The sequence below is a fragment of the Aptenodytes patagonicus genome, chromosome 3, assembly GCF_965638725.1.
Source record: "Aptenodytes patagonicus chromosome 3, bAptPat1.pri.cur, whole genome shotgun sequence".
In the NCBI taxonomy this organism is placed as follows: Eukaryota; Metazoa; Chordata; class Aves; order Sphenisciformes; family Spheniscidae; genus Aptenodytes; species Aptenodytes patagonicus.
In genome coordinates this window covers 4,627,704-4,651,274 of record NC_134951.1, presented here as the reverse complement: position 1 = coordinate 4,651,274, position 23,571 = coordinate 4,627,704, and positions in this window count along the sequence as shown.

The window sequence follows — 23,571 nt, the reverse complement described above, 5'->3', positions numbered from 1 at the left end:
CCATGTCCCTAAGTGCCTCATCTACTCGTCTTTTAAATACCTCCAGGGATGTTCTAGAAATCACAAAGGAAGGTCTTTATCTTGCTTTAAAACAAACAACTCCCCGCAAAAGCCACTCGTCTATTCACTGCAGTCAATAAGTCTTTTTATACGAGCAAAATTACTTAGAGCAGCATATATAATATCAGAATCACAAAGTTTTTAAGTGAAAATAAATTTGAGCCATTCCTAGACTCAACAGCCTCTAAATCCATGGAAAAGAAAGGCTACTAATGTTGCACGAACTATGACTTTATATTTGTAATTACCACAAGTTTTCCCAGTTCTGCTTGCAGAAATCTGCTGGATTGCTGCTAGTTAAAGGTATGCAGCTATTACCTGTCCCAGGACATTCCCTGTCACATGTAGTGATAACCGAGGCTTGAAATACTGCTTGAGCAAAGTGCCAGCAAAATAATTTCTATTACAGATATCTGTAGCTACTCTGATTGCTTCTCCACTGTTGGCAGATACAGAAGGAGGGTCCAAGCTGAGGCTCAGGAGAGAAGCATGACTCTCTCTTTTGCTGTGAGCTTCCCATACATCACGGGCCAGCCCTGTATGTCTCAACACCACTTTTTCTACTGACACACACAGAGCGTCGAATCCCCCTTCCATGCCTTGTCATAGCCACAGACTATTTAGTCCTTCAAGTTTGGCTGTAAGTAAAAACGTCGGTTACTGACCCGTTCAGCCCCAGCTGGTGAGCAATGCCGTGGGATGGACTTCCATCCTAAACCCTTTTGTAGACATACAACGTGTAATGACACAGATTTACTGAGTAGCTGACAGGGAGAAAAAGTAGGGGCAGAAAAAACAAGGTGCTTGCATGCGAGATGTGAAAAATCAGTGAAGTCAGATATTGGGGGAAGTTGCAAAAGAGAGATTTTCTGAGGTAGCATCATGCAGGGGAACACCTCTGCCGCAGGGAAAGATGGAGAACCCCGTAGGCATTGAGAGCAACTCTGACCCAACTTCTTGAACACACAATAGAATGCCTGGAGAGTGACAGCAAAGCTGGGGAGAGGCCTCCGTGCTCCAGGGAGACCTGCAGCCTCTGAGGAGGGCGTGTAGCGCTGCTCTGCGGTCTGGAGTCTGTGCCTGGCCAGCGTCCTCTCACTAGGGTCAGCCTTCAAACAGCATTTGTGTTTCCTTCAAAGCTCAGGGTTATTCCCACCTTGATTTTAGTGTTTTTCATCAACTGAGATCCTTCCTTAGTCTTTTGGTTCTTTTGGAAAAGAAGACATGGGAGAAAAGCTTATTTTCCTACCCTATATACTTGTGTGGATTGGTTGTGTATCACTAGCCTGGTTACTTCCCTCCCCTTTCCCATCCTCAGAGATGCTTCCACTTAGAAATAAATCTGCTTTGTGAATGTGGTACATGAACAAATTGATTCCAACCAGCTGTTTCCCAAACATAGCCATAACTCCCTTTGAGCACGTCCAGCATCCCTGAGCGTGCCTGCCCCGCCGAGAACGAGAGTGTGCAATAGCCCCAAATCGAGCGCTTAGCATAGGAACGGACTCCAAGGTACCCTGTGTTTCACTTCTGCTGGTCATTTCTATCATGAAATACATAAATTTGTCCATATGTCCGGACCTCTGTGTCATGCCAGGCTCCTCTCAAAGGTGCACCAGGACATGACACAAGTTGGAACGCAGGAAATTCCAATTTGCTGATATCTATCAGCAAACAGGTTTTTCGCCATGAGGGTGGTCAAACTCTGGGGCAGAGACCTAAAGAGGCTGAGGCATCTCCACCCTTGAAGAGATGCAAACTCAGCTAGACATGGTGCTGAGCAACCTGACCTAAGCTGGCCCTGCTTTGAGTCAGGAGATGTACAAGAGGCCTCCAGACGTCCCTTCTGACCTAAATGACTCTGTGACTCCACTGCTTAAAAGCTTGTTTCTGAACAACCAGGCCAGGCTCCAGTGAGCTGCTGTCTGGTTTTGAATGCGTTCCCTACTTGGCCAGGCAGCTCTCCAGGGCAGGGACTATCTCCCTGTGTGTATATGAGCAGCTCCTCTTCTCAGCCAGGTCCTCAAGGCCCTGCCTTGGTACCAATAATAATAATAGTGAAAGGAAAGAACACTATCTATCACCTCTCACTCATGTGACTTGTTTTTTTACAACAAACTCTAGTTTTTCAGGATTTCAGTGCTATCGAAACAAGTCCAAGACATGCCCCAACGTGCATTTCCATGCACGCACATGAGATTCCAGGCTTCAGCACTGTGCAATGGCACACATGGGAGTGCTTCCAAATGACGGGCCCTGGAAAATCTGAACCACCTGAAAATATACCTCCAAAACATCCCAAACTGACCAAGGGCACCAGCAAAATTACAGGGTTTTGTGCTGCCACTGTTTTTCCAAGGAGGAAGCAGACCACCAGCTCTGAAACACGTCTGAGGAGCAACACTACCTCTTCAGGAGTGGAGGATGGACAGCTGTCCTGCTGCCCAGAGGTCACGATCCAGACTTCTCTTATGAGATGACATGCTTCTTTATATCCCCATATGGATTAGGCTGCTATGGAATGTAAGGAAGTGTGTGGTTTCAGGGAGACATCACCAGTGTCCTTTGCTTCCAGCTACTGCAAGGAGTCAAATGCTTTTCTGTAACTGCATTTTATTTGAATTTGACTTCATCAAATATAGTCAGGCAGCTTATATTTGCTCTACTGTGCCCTCAGGGCCAGTGGAAAGCACATAGGGATCTGCAAATCTAAAAAGGTTGCAGACTCCTGAATCCATGCAAATTTGATTTCAAAGATGTATTCTTCACACCTTTCTCTGGAAAAATCACCCATCTGAATATAGGGTCCATCTAAACAAAATAATATTTACACTGTCCTGAAAGGGCTTCTCAAGAGGATTCTGAAAATCACTACGTCCCAGATAGCCTCAATAATTACCATCCATTCTCAGCTGGTGGATAATGCTTTGGATTTAGCGACACGGAGAAAAAAATAAATAGCACTGGGTAGGAATGTCTTGCATAGACTGAATCTAGTAGGCCAATCTAGATCTCACATCAGTGACAAAACTCTCCTCTTTACTCTCAGTAATACTCTCAGTTATTATCTCAATAATACATAACAAGATATTCTTTAATGGGATTAAAATGAATGCTACAGGTACAGGAATTGCTGTACTGGATTCACCAAGATTAATTCAATACAACATCATAGTACAGTAGCGGTCAGAGCAGGCCGGGTTATGCAGAAGGTTGCCTCCTGTTTAACTACGGAGCAAAGCAGGCACACAGCCTTTTCAAAAACTGTGCTTTTTTCTTAAGTCTGCACCATCATATCTCAGGATATTTTTGCTGTGTACAAAGATGTCCTTTGCTCTTCTCAGCCCTGCTTAATTCTTTGCTCTACTGACACTGTGTAGCCATGAGTTTAGTTTATTTTTTTGCAAACTACAAGACAGTGGAACTTGCCTTTCACCCGTCTAGGACAGCCTGGAGATATCCTGGATATCTCCAGGATATCCTGAATATCCTGTTCCACAGAGCTGAAGAGCTCAAACCATTTCTCATAGATTACCTTCTTCCACTATATTCAAAACTTTAGGCAATTTTCAATCAGTCTTGATTTATTTTAAGAACGCATTTAGGAAATCTTTTGAAGCTCTGCAGTGGTGGGGACTGTTGTTAGCATTATGGTCTAGGTTTTGAAAGGTTTGCATACCCTCATTTCCCATGGGAAATTGTAGGAATTCTGCCCCAAAATACCCTCAATAAACCTGATCTAGTTAGAAGCTTAAGGACATGTCTATGCCGCAGTGATTAATGCTCACAACTTAAGTTTAACCCGGCTATGAGAAGTACTGCTCACAGGCAAACGTAGTAATTCAGCAAATTCATAACTATGGATTCATCCAACCTCCAGGCCAGTTGTGTAGTTCAGGCTGGCCACACTCTGCTGTAGGCAATACTGGAGCCAGCTAGCTTTTATCACAGTAGCTTATATTCCTTGGCCTCATGCTCCAAAGAGGCTTTGCTATCTAGGAGTCCAAGTTTCCACTGTCTACACCACTATTTAATCACTAAATAGTGCCAGGGCCTGTGTTCTTGCCCTCAAACGGATGGGCAAAAAATGACTGTTCAGCTCTCTCACTTTCTTAAATAGATGGTCATCTTCAAACTCCCTACTGGGAATTGTCCTTGATCTGCCCTAATTCCCAAGCTGAGCTTAGGAACTGTTAGGGTCAGTGCTAGTTGACACAGGTCAAAACTGTGCCAGCAACTGTGCTAAACACAGCAGAAACCACTGAGTTCCTGTGCTTGTACCTCAGCACTATTTAATATACCAATATAGACCTTGAAACCAATGACATTTATGTTCCTCAGTTACCAAGATGCTTTGCAAAATTTCGGTCTGAATCAAAACCAAGGCTTCTGCATCTGACCCAAGCCCTGTGGTCTCCTAGATGCAATTCAAGAAGGTGTTTGTCAAACATTGTTTCATCCTGTCCTTATTCTACAGATTTAACTCTTAGGTTATGGAGACTAATTCAGAAGAGAAACAGAGCAGAGGAAAATGATCCTTTTCTATTTAATCGTAACAACTGCACAAGATAAAAGGGCACCCAATGGAAAGAGCAGGCAGGAGTGTGAATCCTGACCTCTGTGCTCTCCCTGGCTTTGCTGATCACCCGTTGCCCATGTCTCAAACACAACACCTCCTTTCTGCACCCAGTGGCCTCTTCATCTCTAAAACGTTGAAGACATTGTAGTCTGTGGAGATCCAGACTTTATTTAGCTGCCTAAAAAGATGGTCCTAGTAACTTTGGAGACACCGTAAGAATAGTCCACTGGCTTTTAGCTGCTCTTCATGTATGTCCTATGCCATACCTGCATGTCACGTGTGGGTGTCTCAGACACCCTGTGGCTCCTCAGATGGTGCCAGATGCTTATGTGTTGGCAAACAAAGCCAACCCTTCTGGCTGGTCAGCTGAACCTGTCCCTAGTCTTGACTGAGTGTATAAATTTGGGGTTTAAATCTGGAGTGGAATCCCATCCCTCATTTACTTTCTGCAGCTGTCTCCAGCTTGCACACGCCTGTTCCACTGGAGCCTGCAATCAGCATTAACTCTTGCTGCACAGCATGGGCCAGGATTAAGTTACGGGCACACACTCGCAAGGACACATGAGAAGAAATAATGCAGACTAGTCATGCAGACACAGGGCTAAGGTTTAGGAAAACTTATAGCCTGGCTGGGGGTCAAGGCCACTGTTTTAACTCTGTTCCTCCCTCCATCCTCTGGCTGGGCTATTCAGACCCTGACTGAAGGTAAAATTATCAAATAGCTTAAGGACAGGTCTAATTTTTCCTCACTTCCATCAACTTTGCAACAGTCTAGTGTGATGGGAGAGTGCACGAAGTGAATGTTGTAGCTGAAGGCTTGCCTGAGCTGTTCTTTTGGCAGCAAGGTGGGTGTCTCCATACCGAATACGAAGTTTATGTTGCTGATGCTTTCCTTGCTAATGAATAGCCTTGATGAAGCAAAGAGAAAGGATGAAGCAAGCAGAGGAGTCCTGAGGTTACTCGAGATAATATTCCTCCCAACGCTGAGCACTGAGAGGGCAAAGGGAGAAAAAAATAAAGAGGGAAAAAAACCCTCCTAATTAAAATGTTTTTCAGGGAAAAATGTATCAGGTCCCTGAAAAACCACATGCACATGGAAAGGGGCCTATGCACAGGGTTGGAAAAATGCTGCTTTTGTCCTGTTTGGAAGCTGCCCCGTGCCCTGCTGCTCATGGTCTCCGGCAGCTGTCTCCTTGCTGAGACTCCCAGGTACAGCTGGAGGGCTCGGGAGGGCTCTCTGAAAAGTGATGCCTGACTGACAACTGGCAGATGACTTCCCTTCAATTGACAAAGGAGGCGTCTTTCTTCCCTTCTTCCCTCCCGCTTTTCCTTTCTTTTATTATTTAAAAATTAAAAAAAAAAAAAAGGGAAAGAAGAAAAATAGGGAGAGAGAAAGCATGAGGAAGAAAAGAGCTATATGGAGAGAAATCTTCAGACACATGCTGCTGTGGCTCAGGATGGGCATATGCCAATCCTCCAAGTTTCAGAAGACTTTCCTCATTACCCATGTCCAGGCTCGTGAGCCTGGATTCCAAAATCCAGGAATTTGGAACCAGATTCCAAAACAAGAACAGACTCTATGAAACATCTAGGCAGGGACCCAGAATTATCTCCTGAGGCTTATCCCCATCCTTAAATGCTGTTGACTTATGCATTAGTGAGAAATTCACCCTAGTCCAGACAACCACCCAGGAACCGGGGCATCACATGGATGCTGTGCAGGGACCAGGTCTCGGACAGAATGGGTGTACCAGAAGTCATCTAAGATGGAAAGTGGTGAGGTTTCCTAAGATGGTGTCCTAAGCGCTCCAGCATCCTTCTCTCCCTCTAAGCAGTGGTCAGTGCCAGTGCTCCTGTCTAATCTATCTAATTCCCCTTGCAGGTAAGGCGCAGCAAAGCCAAGCGAGTTACGTGGTCAGGAGCTATGCTCTGCTCTGGCTGGTCAAACGGAACCAAGCCCGTCTTCCTTGGAGGTTTGGTCCCCTTCAACCAGCTATAGCAGTGTTGAAAACATCAAGCTGGAAAGGTGTGCCTCCCTCTGCCTCAACTCAACCCCACCAGCTCTTCCTCCCAGATGGATCTGCTACGCCTCTGAACATCTCCAGAGGTTCATCTGGGGATGAGCCACCTGAAGAGGTTTGGGATAGGTTTTTGGTTTTAATAAGCATCACTGCAAGGGTGCTTGCCCCTGCAAGGGCACATACCCCTGCCTGCTCCAGCATTACCACAGGCCCAAAATATCACATACAAGGCTTGTTGGCTCTGCAACATTCAGGAGGTTTCTAAGTCAGTGAGGATCCGCAGGGCCCTAACATACAACCTTCTTTATTTCCCTTCCCTACCAAATATTCATCCACACACCCCCTTTTGCTAAACACTGTCAGTCCAAGTAATTTGTATTTAAAATTAAAAAAAAAAAGTCATAAAAACAAGGGTAACATATCCTTGAAAGTGTACTGTGTCCATGTGTCTTTTCTTATTTATTTCATGCAAAAAAGAGCTATAAGTAACCATAATCTACAGGATAAAGGATGTGACCCACAGGAAACAACATATCAGTTATCCCATAGCTGCTTAGCCCACAACACACACATCACCTCATGCATCTTCATGCAAAGTATCTTCTGAATCTTCCCATCCACACCACACTGCAGCAAATGAAGAAAAACAGCCAAATAACTTGAAAATGGCTTTGCTGACAGGTCCTGACCTGTTCTCTGAGCCAGGAAATGAATTTAGATGTCTAACTTTAGACATCCAACTCAGCAAGTTGTTCCCTGCCCTCACCCCACCAAAAAAAGTGCAAAGCTATCAATAAATAAATGAACAAATGCATATCAACATAAGTTCATTATGTCCATCATCCATGATGCCCTTATTTTTTGCTGGATGGATGGGGAGGAGGGAGCATGGAGGCAACCTGTACAGAATAAGTACTCGTATCAGTCTGTCCCAAGAGGCTTGGGCCTCTGCGACAGGACAGCGATGCTCGATGGAGTGCCACATGTTCTCAGTCCCTGCATCTCCCCCGTGGGGATGCATTGGAGCACAGCTTCATTTCTGCCAGGTCTCCATGGCCAATGTCCTTTGGAAGACCCAGACACATAGGGGTGACAGTGCATGGGGTGACAGTCTGGCCAGGGTCACGTGTGTGGGACAGACAGAGCAAATGACACCAACTATTAAGACCCCATCACATGCCGTGGGGGTTTTCTGAGGGTCAAGAAAGTGTATGCACATTGTATGGGTTTGCTGGCACTACTGAATCTAAAAGGTTTGGTAAATTCAGGTCAAAAAACAAATTGTTCCAAGATACCCAGGTTTCCCTCTCATGCAAGATACACAATTCATCATGAACAAGGACTGTGTCATCACTGACAGCTCATGGATCTTAACCACCACATGGGCAGACATACTGCATTTCACAGTCCTAAATCCCTGGAGGTTTCTTAGCACTTCAGATAAGCTGTTCCCAGTTTGAAATGGTTCCTGGAGATGAGTCAAAAGGGGATTTTTTTTTAAGATCTCATATCTCACTGCACCCCCACTCTACACAGCCTGGGTTTGCTCAGCCTCAGCACTGCCCTGCAGTAACACCACATCTACGCAGGGTTTGCCTGCAGGGTACAGAATTGAGTTATGCAGTAGATACCCAAAGCCTCCTAACACAGTGGGCAAAGCAAGCATTAGGACATGCAATCCTCAACTTTTCAGGCCATATTTTTCATGGCAGGAAATGTTGCCGGGAAATACAGCCCCATCCAAAACAAAAGCCAGCCCTAACAGAAGATCCAACATTTCCAGCACAGTACGTAGAAGATGTATTTCTGCTAGAGAAATAATTTGTGCCAAGGTCCATTCCCTGTCCCTGAGACTTGTTGGACCTGTCTGGCCATGTCCATGCTCAGCTGCCACCACCACATCACTGCATCCAAACTACTTCCCAGGAGGAGGCCAGGTACTAACCTGTCTCCCAGACAGCTGATGGAGAGGAGGTGATGGGTCCCCCGGCACCCCTCTCCCAGCGGTGGGGAAAGCCTCTGCCTTGCTGAGCCAGACACGCTCTGGTCGCTAATAGACAGGCAGCGGTGATCATTAGCTCTTCTCTACTCTGACACCTCCAGCAGGCATCAGTCATGGACCAAGCCCTTAATGGGGAGACCCAGGGCATCCCTTAGCCAATGACAGGGAGCGAGTCCTACAGCACCAGCAGCAACTGCAAAGACAACCTGGCAGGAACATGACAGCTCACGCTCAGCCAGCACCCATGGCACCCTAAAACCCTCTTACCATGCAAGGAGCTGGCTTTTGGGGATATGCAGGAGCACTTTCTTATCTGTAACCCCTTCCCTGGTGTTCAGCTCTCCAGGACCAGCACCAGTCTGTGGAGGCTGCAGACCCATCTTTGGGGCAGAGCTGTGTTGAATGGGGAAGGGGACACAACAGACTGGGGCCAAGCGTTCAGCAGCGACTCAAGCTTCAAGAGGGAAAACACCAGCAGGGGACAAAATCCTCAAGGAAAGAAACAAGGGTGGGATGCTTTGGGGCTCCCCATGGCCACCCTGTCCCCTCCTGCCCAGGGCCTGTTGGGCCAGCAAGGGCTCTACAAGCATCTGACCAAGGTAACCAAGATAATGTGTAGGAGCTTGGTCAATCCATCTTGATCCAGATGGACTCTGTGGCAGAGGAGGTGCCTGTGAAAGCAGCCATGGGCAACCCACGCTGGGGCAGGGACCCCTGAAGGACTCACCAAAAGGACTGGGCGGACTGAGCACAACGTGTGGTGACAACAAGGGGACTGGAGATGAGGAAGGGGGAGGAGAGGTGTTGGGCTGAAGCTGAGCCTGGAGAAAGGGAGGAAGGTTTTTCCCTAAGTGTCAGTTTAATTGCTTGCCTTTGTTTCTCAATACCCAAATCAGTACTTAAAAGTTTGTTAGGTAATAACTTAAATTAACTGACTTTCCCTTAGCTGAGAGTTTTTTGTGTGCCGTAGCATGGGTTTGAACACTTCCCCCCACAATGCCATTGCCAGCCCAGCGGTACCTCAGGGGATGGCATGGCGTGTCCTGACACATCCCTACATTGCATCTGCCCGTGCTTGGCCTCCCTTACACCAACACGAGTTGAACTGAGATTAACCCAGGTGACAGAGTTTTGGCCAGTCCTGGGGCTGCCCTTCCTTGCAGGCACAGCCTGATCCCTGCTTAGAGGCACTGAGAGGTCAGTGCTACCGTGAGCTCAATCCCTCATGGTGCTGGGGTGAGATGTGTTCCCCTGAGCTCTCAATGCTCACCCACTCACATCTCTGCAGGAGCTGTTCCTCCAAGGGCACCCACTGCAGCCTGCTCGGTGCTGGGTGCTGGAAACCTCCTTGTGTTTGGGATGAGGCATCCTCGGGATGAGGCATCCTCAGGCTGAGCCCATCTCTGCTCAGCCTCTTCCTCCCAAAACCTGCCTGCACACCTCTAAAGATCCTGCAGAAAGGGGTTTCAACCAGGGCTTCCTTCACCATTGAAAATGTGACCTCCTCTCTTCTGATCTCCTCTCCTGGAGCTGAGCAGCTCCTGCAAGGCTACAGAAGACACAGGCCCCAGACATGGGCTCTCCACTGCTCAGTGACTCCGTTACCTGTGGATGGGAGGGGAAGCATAATCTTGTTACCTTTGCAGCTCCTTTCTTATGGTTCTTCTTGTGGGACCTCTGTACTGAACTCTGTTCCCAAGCAAGGAGAGTATTTTCCCTCCTCTACACCTTCACTCAGGTTTCCCAGGCATGTGAAAAGCAGCAATAATCCATTTTTACAGAATATCCTCTGAACCCTTTTTCATGTTGATTTTGCTGACAAGCAGAAGCCAAAACTTTTGTCTAGAGCAATAACGTACAGCAGAAAGCAAGGCTGGAAAAGTCATCCCAGCAGGTCTTGCTTGTCTCTGGACTCAGTGCAACACATGTTTAAATCCAATCCTGTTTTACAAAGAGATTTGTGCTGAAGTCATAGAATCATAGAATCATAGAATCATTGAGGTTGGAAAAGACCTCTAAGATCATCGAGTCCAACCGTCCACCCAACACCACCATGCCCACTAAACCATGTCCCTAAACATCTCATCTACACGTCTTTTAAATACCTCCAGGGATGGGGACTCCACCACTTCCCTGGGCAGCCTGGTCCAATGTTTAACCACTCTTTCAGTAAAGACATTTTTCCTCACGTCCAATCTAAACCTCCCCTGGTGCAACTTGAGGCCATTTCCTCTCGTCCTATCGCTTGTTCCTTGGGAGAAGAGACCGACCCCCACCTCGCTACAACCTCCTTTCAGGTGGTTGTAGAGAGCGATGAGGTCTCCCCTCAGCCTCCTTTTCTCCAGGCTAAACAACCCCAGTTCCCTCAGCTGCTCCTCACAAGACTTTATCTCCAGACCCCTCACCAGCCTCGTTGCCCTTCTCTGGACACGCTCCAGCACCTCAACGTCCTTCTTGTAGTGAGGGGCCCAAAACTGAACACAGGGTTCGAGGTGCGGCCTCACCAGGGCCGAGTACAGGGGCACGATCACTTCCCTGCTCCTGCTAAAGTCCCATTTAAACAGATCCCTGAAATAAGATAAGTGCTTGCAGGCTTCCCAAGCAACCAGAAATTGAGATAATAACAACTGGTGACTCCTGTCATACACAGTTCACCCAAAACAGTGTTTCCAGGCATGTCACATCCCTCCTCCGAAACACACAGTATTGGCAAAGTACAGTATTGCCAGACAATGCTGCCCTTCCCCTCAAATACTGTACTTTTCTTTCCTCTTTTTTTTTTTTGTGTGTGTGTGTGGATGGCTTTTTGTTTACTTTTTCAGAGTTGTTAAGATTTTTTTGCTTGTTTGTTTTCTCTTTAATCATTTAATTGTTTGCACTGTGTGCATAATAGGATTCTCCCAGCACCTCGAAGATTATGGATTTTGAATGTAAAAAAAAATTAAGAAGTAGGTTTGGGTTTTTTGAGATTTAAATGAAAACAAAAAATAGATTATTACTTCCCCCCCCCCCCCCGAAGGGGATAAAGCAGCCATATTAAAAACAAAAACAAACCAACCAAACAAACAAACAAACAAACCCAACCCCAAAACCAACCCAAAACCAACAAAAAAGAAAAAGCCCAGGAGAATCAGCACATAAGTGGAAACAGTCCCACAACTTAAAAAGGAAAAGAGATTTCAGCCAACTGTCCTGCCAAGTTCCTCAGAAAAATCCTGTAAAAAGTATGAGTGGGAAACAAGTATATATGTCTCCTTGCTTCACAAAGTGAGGAAAAATAAAATGTGTAAAACAAGACAGAAATGAATATTTAGCTTCTTGATGCGATGTTCCCTCTTGGTAAGCATCCTTTCTGTTGGAATAAGTGGGCAAAGGATATCCTTCCCATACTTGTGTTCCTCCTGCATTTCAGCAGTTAACATACCCAGAGCTTCCACCAAGAGATTTCTTACTGCTGCCATAAATCAAAACTAATAAAAAATACCAACAATTATTAAAAGGAAAGGTCTTTTTGAATACTCAAAGCTCATAATTTTGTTTTATGATGATCTGGAACAAAATATCTTGCATCACTAAGGATCAAAAATCCAGTTTCTTTCCATGTTAAATTCTCTTACAAAAAGAAAGAAAAATGTTTTGTTTTGTTTTGCTTTCCAGTGAATTCATGAGTCAGTTTGGTCCCCCTAGAAATGTTTTGGAAAGCAAGAAATAACATTGAACATTGAACTGGATGTGGTTGGGCTTTCTACGCCATGAAGTAAGCACAGCAGGCCAGTATGTCACTCCTTTCTCTGCTGAGCTCTGTAAGACAAGACCATCAACTTAGTCCTGGCACGGCAGGAATGAAGGGGCCTGTAGACAGCAGCATTTTCACACATAAGTCATAGCATAATTTGACTGTCACCACATCTCATTTCTCTTCATCACTGCTAATGTGATTTTTTTCCACTGACTTAAGTGAAAAGACATAGTCTTCCATTGCATTTTATTAGCCAAACAATTATGAGATAATGAAGAGCAATGATGAGTAAATTCAGGAAGGAAATAATTCTTAGAAATTACCAAGTTTCTCTGTCTTCAGAAAGTACAGAAGTAACCCAATTTGTGTTTACTGCAGATACTTTAAAGTCCAAACCACTTTAGAAACAGCCTTCAGCAATTCTGCATTAAGCAAACTCCCTGTTCACAATAAATGACAACATGGTGTAAATCCACCTTGAGAATACTGTGCAAAATATTTATGGGTGTAAAATAACACGCAATTTTATTGGGCATTAATTGTCACAACTGTCAGTTTTCAGGAAGCATTACATTCATCCCAAAAGGCCATTTTTCAGAGGAAATAAATATCTATGTCTATATAATCACATTGAAAAATTCAAACCAGAAGACTTCTGTAAGCCTGATGTAATCCACTTCATTATCTCAGTCTTTCAAAACCAGACACTTATCACCCAAAAGTTTCTGAGGGTCGTTGTCAAGGAGGACCACTGTCAGTGCTTACTTTCCAAGGGGAAGAGCATCACCGTTCTCCCCTTTCTCCTCATAATTCTCTCATGAGAAGAAGAACCAGGAACCACCTCTTGACCAACGGCCATTTATCTGCTCCTCCCTCAGCCACGTCCAGGTTCTGCCAGGGCATAATCCAGTTTAAAACATCCTTTTCTCTCCCCTGAGGGAGCAAAGGTCACCTGCGCACATGCAGAAAACCTCTGCCAATCCCTCCTTTGCTAAAAAGAAAGAAAGAAAATAAGACAGACAAGAAATCACTCCACCATCTGATTAACACTTTACTTTGCCTGATGCAGCTTTATATGGTAAAACCCTGCTTGAGTCCTTTGCAAACACACTTCAGGCTGGGATGATGAGACATTTGGGTACTTTGCCTGCTTGCCTCCTTCCCCTTGTCTTGCAATAGTTGCTTATCAGACATCAGCTTTTGTGCACCACAGAAGTCTTGTGATATCTGGCATCTCCCGTGCTGCTGCTCTGAGAGCTAAATCCCATCTCCTGAGCCGGCCCAGAGAAACCCCTGAGCATCAGCAGAGATGAAGGCAGTGGGGATGTGTCTCTGCAGGGACCTGTCTCTGCAGGGATGTGCAGAGACACAAGCAAGCTGGTAGGAAGTAGCAAGAAGATTTGTCTCCTTGGCTAGAAGTGTAGGCACATTTCATTTTAATATTTCAGTCTTCACAGTAACAAAAATAAAAGGAGAGATGAAAAACAGGAGAGTAAATTCAGCTACTATTTTGGAAGAGCTTTTAGCAAATCCTTAACTGATCATTTCAGGGAAAACAGAGTTTCCTTACAGTTGGGCATGCAACTCCTGTATTTTTATACAACCTTCCCACTGCTCCGCACAGTATGGCTTATACAGGTAATAGGAAGAGCAACCAGAAAATCCACCTTTAATCATCCATAACTTCTTTTTTTCTTCTCCTCCAAAAGCTCACTGCTCCTACCCCATTCGGTTTGTTCCCTCTAATGCAACGCCTTCCTCTGTTCCTGAGTGTGTGTATCTCGTTTCAAGGTTTGGTGTATCTAAAGAGACTTGAAACTATTGGTACTTTTAAAAGGCTACAGATCTTCTGAGGTGAAGGTTGGGTGCAAAGATGATAATTTCTGGACTGTTACCATGACAATCATGTGGTCATAACTATGTGAATAACCTCTTTAGTCCACAGATGATAAATTCATAATTTTTTTCTGCTCGTGTGGTAGTTACAGGCGGATAAAACAGATACTTTAATTCCACGCCAAGGAACTATGTGCAAATAAATATACAACTAGCCTGCACAACCAAACCTGCTATTACAGCTTGCAAATGGAAAGTCAAAATAATAAACAGATTCATCTTATGATGTTCATGAAACTGAAAAATCTGTTTAGATTCTAGTTTGGTATTAGTCATTAAAACTTTTCATGTGTCACTTCTTTAGTTCAATCTGTGGTCCTTATTATCTTTTTCTCTCCATAGACTAAACCCAAAATTCTCACTTGGTTGATTGCAAAAGTATTTTATAGAATCAGGAATCAAATTTCTCTTAAGCTCTTACGTACATTTAACAAGGCAAATTCAATCCATATTGAAAAGGGCAGCAGTTCAAAACTGAAAATTATGCAAGTAATTCTCTTGAAAACCAGTTTCACACCAGAATGCTTCTACTGCTTTTGAGATGGAGAACAGACTCTTGTATGAGCATCTAGGATCTGGGCATGAGGGAAAAAGTGTTTGGAAACACAAGAGTCAAAATGCAAAGAATTGCCTTTATACGTCGGGTATTGGTATCCCTAGTCTGGAATCACAAGGGAGCAGCTACTCCACCGTGAGTTCATGGTGTCCCATGAGCAGTCTTCATGCGCTGTCCTGCCCAAAAGTTTCCACCATTGCCTCTAATCCATTACCATTTCCCAAAGCTTCTCTGGTGGAGAAAGCAGACATCTCTTAATTCCCAGAGGAGCAACAGGGAAGCAAAGACCAAAATATGGTTATTGCAATCCCTCCGTGTTCCATGTGAGACCTCTGTCTGTGCGCTGCTTCATAACCTCTTCTACCAAATTAGACTGGCCCATTAGCAACAAGGAGGGTTTATAAACAACATTCGTGAGAACTGTGGCCACACAGCTCCTTGGCTGGGAGGCTTATGAGCTGCAGCTACAAATAAAACTCCACTCTGGTAGACCTAGTTGAATTATCTTCTGCAAATAAATTATCTGATGAAACAAGTGACTTATCCGACCGAGTCTTTTGCAAGCAAATCATTTACATCCTAGTTTGCTCTTTGTGATTATCTGCCATAGACATGGTTTGGATGAACTATTGTCAGTTAAGGTTTTGTCCATATCTTCTCATCTTGATATGGTATAGATACTGTTTGCTTAATGCTCCCTTACTGGATGTGCGAGAGTTTGGCCACAGAATTATTAAAAGAACCACAAGTGTCAAAGACCTGACTCTTTCATGTGGTGTGTGCTACTGTCACTATGGGATCCTGTGACGTGTTCATGTCCTGCAGTGGGTGGGAGCATGAGACACAGATGGTCAGTGGATTTGGGGCTGTGGGTGGTGTCTTTTAAGGGACTGGACCATATAAACAAGGTTGATCATGCTCCCAAAGTTGGAGAGTAAACTGCAGTACTCTTGTCTTCACAAAAACAACCTCAATCTCACCGAGAATGTAGTGACCTGGGTAGAAAAGCTCTACGGAGGGATCTGGACAGACTGGATCGATGGGCCGAGGCCGATTGTATGAGGTTCAACAAGGCCAAGTGCCGGGTCTTGCACTTTGGCCACAACAACCCCATGCAGCACTACGGGCTTGGGGAAGAGTGGCTGGAAAGATGCCTGGTGGAAAAGGACCTGGGGGTGCTGGTCGACAGCCGGCTGAACATGAGCCGGCAGTGTGCCCAGGCGGCCAAGAAGGCCAGTGGCATCCTGGCCTGTATCAGAACTAGTGTGGCCAGCAGGAGTAGGGGAGTGATCGTGCCCCTGTACTCGGCACTGGTGAGGCCGCACCTCGAATACTGTGTTCAGTTTTGGGCCCCTCACTCCAAGAAGGACGTTGAGGTGCTGGAGCGTGTCCAGAGAAGGGCAACGAGGCTGGTGAGGGGTCTGGAGAACAAGTCTGATGAGGAGCGGCTGAGGGAACTGGGGTTGTTGAGCCTGGAGAAAAGGAGGCTGAGGGGAGACCTCATCGCTCTCTACAACCAACTGAAAGGAGGTTGTAGCGAGGTGGGGGTCGGTCTCTTCTCCCAAGTAACTAGTGATAGGACGAGAGGAAACGGCCTCAAGTTGTGCCAGGGGAGGTTTAGATTGGATATTAGGAAAAATTTCTTCACCGAAAGGGTTGTCAAGCATTGGACCAGGCTGCCCAGGGAAGTGGTGGAGTCCCCATTCCTGGAGGTATTTAAAAGACACATAGAAATGGCGCTTAGGGACATGGTTTAGTGGTGGACTTGGCAGTGTTAGGTTTATGATTGGACTCGGTGATCTTAAAGGTCTTTTCCAACCTAAATGATTATATGATTCTATGACCTGGCCATTGGTTATATCCCGGGAACCACAGACTCTTCATTCCTGCAGACCTTTGCTTCTTTCTTCTGGTCTGGGATGATGCACATTCTTATGGTCCTGTCTACTTTGGGCTCAATGGGGACTGAAGAAAGAAAAGCCCCCAACCCTGTGCTGGTTTTGGCTGGGAAAGAGTTAATTTTCTTCATAGTAGCTAGTGTGGGGCTATGTTTTGGATTTCTGCTGGAAACAGTGTTGATAACACAGGGATGTTTTAGTTATTGCTGAGCAGTGCTGACACAGAGTCAAGGCCTTTTCTGCTCTTCACCCCACCCCACCAGCGAGTAGGCGGGGGGTGGGCAAGAAGCTGGGAGGGGACACAGCCGGGACAGCTGACCCCAACTGACCAGAGGGATATTCCACACCATATGACGTCATGCTCAGCATATAAAGCTGGGGGAAGAAGAAGGAAGCAGGGGACGTTCAGAGTGATGGCATTTGTCTTCCCAAGTAACTGTTACGCATGATGGAGCCCTGCTCTCCTGGAGATGGCTGAACACCTGCCTGCCCATGGGAAGGAGTGAATGAATTCCTGGTTTTGCTTTGCTTGCAAGCGTGGCTTTTGTTTTACCTATTAAACTGCCTTTATCTCAGCCCACGAGTTTTCTCACTTTTACCCTTCCGATTCTCTCCCCCGTCCCACTGGGGGGGGGGAGTGAGCGAGCAGCTGTGTGGTGTTTAGTTGCCAGCTGGGGTTAAACCACAACAGACCCTTACGGTTTGCTAAGCTTCGATACTGACCCTTCTCATCCCTGTATCCATTTTGGGGCTAACTTGTTGGCTGTCATTCCTTCCCTACTTTTTGCAGTGGAAAATTAAGAGAGTAAGGCCTGCAAAAGAGCACCGGAGAATGGATGATGACCTCCAGCATTGATGGAGAAGCTGTTATAGGAGGAATAAATGATCATGCAGGATAGCACATTGGTTGATTTACAGGCAGGACCACAATTCCTTTTTCTAGCCCTAGTTGGGTTCAGTACAGTCAGTTCACCCAGAAAAAAAGGTCTGTTAAAAGCAGCAGTGATGGACTGTTTCACAGAGAAATTACTCAAGAGCTCTGCCTGGCATATGCCTATTCGTTTTGTCCCTGCAGCCATGTTATCAGCACAGAAAGGACCAGGTCTGGTTAAGAGGCATCATTCAGGTTAAAATAGGACAGCGGGCTTCTGTCGCCCACCCGTTGCCCCCACCCCACCACTGTGAGACCGCAGGTCTCAGAGGAGGAAACCTTCAGCAGTGGTTATTCTCTGAAATCTCTGCCTGGGATAGTTCTGGAAACTGCATCGCGCTGCGGTCAGAATTTGCATATGTTTGGAAAAATGATGAATTTCCTTTTCTTATTTTAAAAAAAAAAAGAGTCAAATCAAACCCCAGCTAGGTGAAAGGGCATGAAAATTAACATCCCCACTGGGCGTTTTCAACTCTCATCAAAACCACTCTGAGTCACTTATTCTCTAATACTTTTGAATTCTGACACTTTATTGCACACAAAATGTTGTGGGCAGGAGTCATTTCTCTGTGAGAAAAAAAATATGGAGTTTTAGTTCTTAAAATGAGATGATGAATGACTGAGGTTTTACCCAGCAGCGGGCAAAAAGTGTGGGCCCTCTCCGGAACAAAATGGGAGACCTGGTTACCCAGGACACGGAGAAGGCGGAGGTATTCAATGGCTTTTTTGCCTCGGTCTTCACCGGCAAGTGCTCGAGCCTCACCGCCCAAGCAGCAGAAGGCAAAGGCGGGGACTGGGAGAATGAAGAGCTGCCCACTGTGGGAGAACATCAGGTTCGAGACCACCTAAGGCACCTGAAGGTGCACAAGTCCACGTGACCCGATGAGATCCATCCATGGGTCCTGAAGGAACTGGCAGATGAAGTTGCTAAGCCACTATCCATCATATTTGAGAAGTCATGGCAGTCTGGTGAAGTTCCCACTGACTGGAAAAGGGGAAACATAACCCCCATTTTGAAAAAGGGAAAAAAGGAAGACCCGGGGAACTACAGGCCAGTCAGTCTCAGCTCTGTGCCTGGGAAGATCATGGAACAGATCCTCCTGGAAGCTCTGCTAAGGCACATGGAGGACAGGGAGGTGATTCGAGGCAGCCAGCGTGGCTTCACCAAGGGCAAGTCCTGCCTGACTAACCTCGTGGCCTTCTATGATGGAGTGACTGCATCAGTGGACACGGGAAGGGCTACAGACGTCGTCTGTCTGGACCTCTGTGAGGCCTTTGACATGGTCCCCCACAACATCCTTCTCTCTAAACTGCAGAGGGATGGATTTGATGGGTGGACTGTCCGGTGCGTGAGGAATTGGTTAGATGGTCGCATCCAGAGGGTAGTGGTCAACGGCTCAATGTCCAGATGGAGGTTGGTGACAAGTGGCGTCCCGCAGGGGTCCGTATTGGGACCGGTACTGTTTAATATCTTCATCAATGACATAGACAGTGGGATCGAGTGCACCCTCAGCAAGTTTGCAGATGACACCAAGCTGAGTGGTGCCGTCGACACGCCAGAGGGATGGGATGCCATCCAGAGGGACCTGGACAAGCTGGAGAAGTGGGCCTGTGTGAACTTCATGAGGTTTAAGAAGGCCAAGTGCAAGGTCCTGCACTTGGGTCGGGGCAACCCCCAGGATCAATACAGGCTGGGGGATGAAGGGATGGAGAGCAGCCCTGCCGAGAAGGACTTGGGGGTCCTGGTGGATGAAAAGCTGGACATGAGCCAGCAATGTGCGCTCGCAGCCCAGAAGGCCAATCGTATCCTGGGCTGCATCCAAAGCAGCGTGGCCAGCAGGTCGAGGGAGGGGATTCTGCCGCTCTGCTCTGCTCTGGTGAGACCCCCCCTGCAGCACTGCGTCCAGCTCTGGAGCCCTCAGCAGAAGAAAGACACGGACCTGTTGGAGCGGGTCCAGAGGAGGGCCACAAAAATGATCAGGGGGATGGAACACCTCTCCTGTGAAGAAAGGCTGAGAGAGTTGGGGTTGTTCAGCCTAGAGGAGAGAAGGCTTTGGGGAGACCTTCTTGCAGCCTGTCAGTACTTAAAGGGGGCTTATAAAAAAGATGGTGGCAAACTTTTTAGCAGGGCCTGTTGCGACAGGACAAGGGGGAATGGCTTTAAACTAAAAGGGGGTAGATTGAGACTAGACATAAGGAAGAAATTGTTTACGTTGAGGGTGGTGAGACACTGGCCCAGGTTGCCCCGAGAGGTGGTGGATGCCTCATCCCTGGAAACATTCCAGGTCAGGTTGGACGGGGCTCTGAGCAACCTGCTCTAGTTGCAGATGTCCCTGCCCACGGCAGGGGGGTTGGACTAGATGACCTTTAGAGGTCCCTTCCAACCCAAACCATTCTATGATTCTATAAATGACCACAGTGGAAATGACTATTACTGTAGCCTGCCTTATCAAACCTGCCTGGCAGCCCTGCGTATAAGCCCTGGGATGTAGGTACGTTGAGTGCATTGGTGATAAAACTAGTTTTCTGAACCTAATTTGATTTGAAAGCACTAGATGGTGGAGCACAAGCTGGTGGCTGAGCAGCTGCCAGCTAAGGACTGGCGTTTATGCACGTAGTGCCGACCTCTCAATGCTCCACGTGAGTCCCTTTCCTACAACATCAGCTTGCACCGCTACCAAAACCATGTTGCATGGTGCCCCGCACGGCGAGCACTGCTTCCCCTCCACCGCGCGGCTCGAGGAGGCAGATCCCAAATCTCGTGGGCATCATCACAGCCCAGGGCAGCAGGAAGTGCCCTTGCAGATGAGAACTGAGATTGCAGGGAGGTTGCTCCTGTTTAACGATGCTGCTTCATCTCCCCTCTGCTTCAGTCCCTGTCCACATATGGTTGAAGATTTCAGGGTCAGATGCTCATTTGTACCGTGCTTTCTGTAAGCCTTCCCAAAGAAGTAAGCCTCGTCACACCAGGGACCAAGCTACAGGGCTAAATTTCATCCTTGTGAGGCATTTGAGAGCATGAAATGAGGAATTTCAGCATCCCGTATTCTAGTATCTCTCCTCTTTTGCATCAACCAGGAGAGTACACACAATTGTATAGATAACCTCGTGCACTGCTGCGTTCCTCATTTTGTTGTCCTGTTGAAGCCAGGGGTGATACACAAACTTAAAACCACAAGCCGTGCCTGTGTATGAGAAAGTTGTATTTGCAAATTTTAACAGCTAGAACCAATAAAACTACACAAGGAGATTTTATCTTTTTTTTTTTTTTTTTCCCCCAATGGATGCTGCGAAGAACTGACTCTCAAATGGTCTCCAGACAAGTCTGTGACATGTTTTTCTCCCTGTTTGCCATAGATTTTTAGTTTTGGAAATTCTGAGCGCTCTAGTGCAGCTAGTCCTAATTTACTGCAGAAATAGTCAAGAAAAGTATCTGTAGCTGGAGGTGAAAGAGGCTGACAAATCTGCAGCTGGCAACTGTTTTTGAGATAAGGACAAATACACCAAGGACTTCCTGGCAACCTTCAGAATTCACTCCGTTTTAGATAAATTTTAATTACAATAGTCCCAAAAACGATGAATAAAGATTTTCCAAAGGGTAGGACACAGACTGCCTGGAAATCTGCCACCCATTTTATGCAAACGGGAGAGTTTCTCAGTGCTGCGATTGTGAAGAGGTGCCACGTACCAGCTCCCTGCCTCTCAGAGGGTCTGTGAGCATCAGGACTTTGAAGCACTACGCAGATGATTTGTCTTGAGCTTGGAGCACCACTCTGCAAGGGACGGATGGGCCAAGTGGAGATCCTCCCAAGCAAAGCAAGAAAAAAAGAAAAAGGAGCAAAGGCCTCGAAAGCCTGACCCAAGAGGGAAGGGGGACAGGAGCGACTTGTCCCTGTACCCACTGGGGATGGGAAATAAATGTCTCAACCTGCAGCAAGTGAAATTTCAGATGGACATTTGGAAAGTGCTGCAGGCAGGAGCTGCTGGGTACAGGGCAGCAGCAGGGACCCCAAGTCCTTCTCCCCCTGCTTCCTGCCATTTGTGGGGGCCAAGGTGTGGGTGAGACACAGGATGCGAGCAGATAGCACAGCAAACAGAGAATTTCAAAATGAGTTAATTGTTTGTGTAAACCATTCCACCAGCTTGAATACGAGCCAATTTTATGCACAAAGGGTTTCTTCTTGTACAGTTTATAACTGGCTGTGAAATGCATTGCCACAGGATGTCTTTGAAGTCGTGAAAATAAAGCATTGACAGAAATCTCTTTAATTTATAACAAAACTATTTGGTCATTAACATCATTGATAACCACAAAAACAAATGAATGAGGAGACACATTAAATCACTGGTGCTCAAGGGAGATCTTTACCACCTCTGGTGATCTGGTTTCAGCCTAGAACCCCTCTCATCAGCCAGTCAGTGCATTTCTCAAACTTTCCTTTACATGCAGACAAGTACCTTGTGTTGGCCAGGAGATATTGTCCCTGCCATTAGGTGTTCGGTGTTAATTTGGCCCAGCTTTACAACGAACCCTTGGGCACTACAATGACACCAGTAGTAATACCGCTGCTGATCAGGGTGCAGCTGCAATCTGAGGAGCCATATCCCGCACCCACCTCCTGGTGGCATAAAGCCCCTCTCCACTTACCCAGACTGCATTACAGTTACGTATTAATCATCTATTAATTACTGCAGAGCAGGCATAAAATTCCTGCATCTCATTAAGTCCAACTCACGTATCTGGATGCCCTCTTTTTCCCCTGCCCCCCCAAACAGCAAGCAAAAGAATGCATTGAGTGGTTTACTTCCTTCATGTTGACTTCCCAGATACTGAGTATCTATTAGATATTAGTCATGCAAGAGATGTGTCAACCACTGACAGCAGCCACGGCTGATGAATAACTATGATATCGATTTAGCTGTGTTTGGAAAACCTAGGCAGGCGGCAGGGGATGATAATTTCTATTGCAGCTGTTGGGGAGGAAAAGTAGAGGTGTTTAATAGAGGAAAAGGGTTACTTTACTTTTTCTGCCATGTCTCCTGTACAAAGATGAAGGGGTGGGAGATTGGTGCAGTGATTTAACCAGTTTGGAGGGGACTTCTGGACATCTCTGATCCAACCATCCACTCAGAGCAGGATTAAATTAAGCTAAACTGAAATTAAACTTCAGTGTTTAATCAGGGTGCTCAGAGCCTTGCCCCGTCAAGTTCTGAGTTTCTCGCAGATAACCATTGGCCTTAGGCGCAGCCTAATTATTGATCTCCTAGATAATATAATTATTGATCTCCTAGATCATATAATCATAATAATTATGGTTAGAATTATAATTTTATTATGATTTGTTATTATTTTATTATGATTGGAATTATTATTATTAGAATAATCATTAGATTATTCTAGATCTCCTAGAAATTACCTCCACAATGCACAGTGGTTCATGCAATGCTTGTACGTAGGAGGAAGGGATTTATAGGGATTTATAAGAATATGTACTCAAGAGGAAGAAAATGCATTCTCTTCAACAAGAAATAAGAAGTAAATATCTTCCTACATGTAAATAGAAAAGATCCTTATTTTCCAAAAGTAGCATACACTTAACTGATTGATAGTGATTGAAAAAAATGTTGTAAGTATTTGGAGATGTCTGCCATGTCTCTTTTAATTTACAGCAAGCTCAGTCAGGACACCGGAGCTCTGGCACTGACTCACACTCTGACTTTGTGGGGAGAAAGTGTCATCGAGGCCAACATACTCAGATTTGGGTGCCTGAAGGATCTCAGCTGCGTAAAGTACTTAAGTAGCAACTTAAGCTGAAGAAAGCTTTCACCAGAGCCAAGAGAAAGGCTAGGTTTGATTTCAAAAGGCTTTAAATAATCTTCAATTTTTTT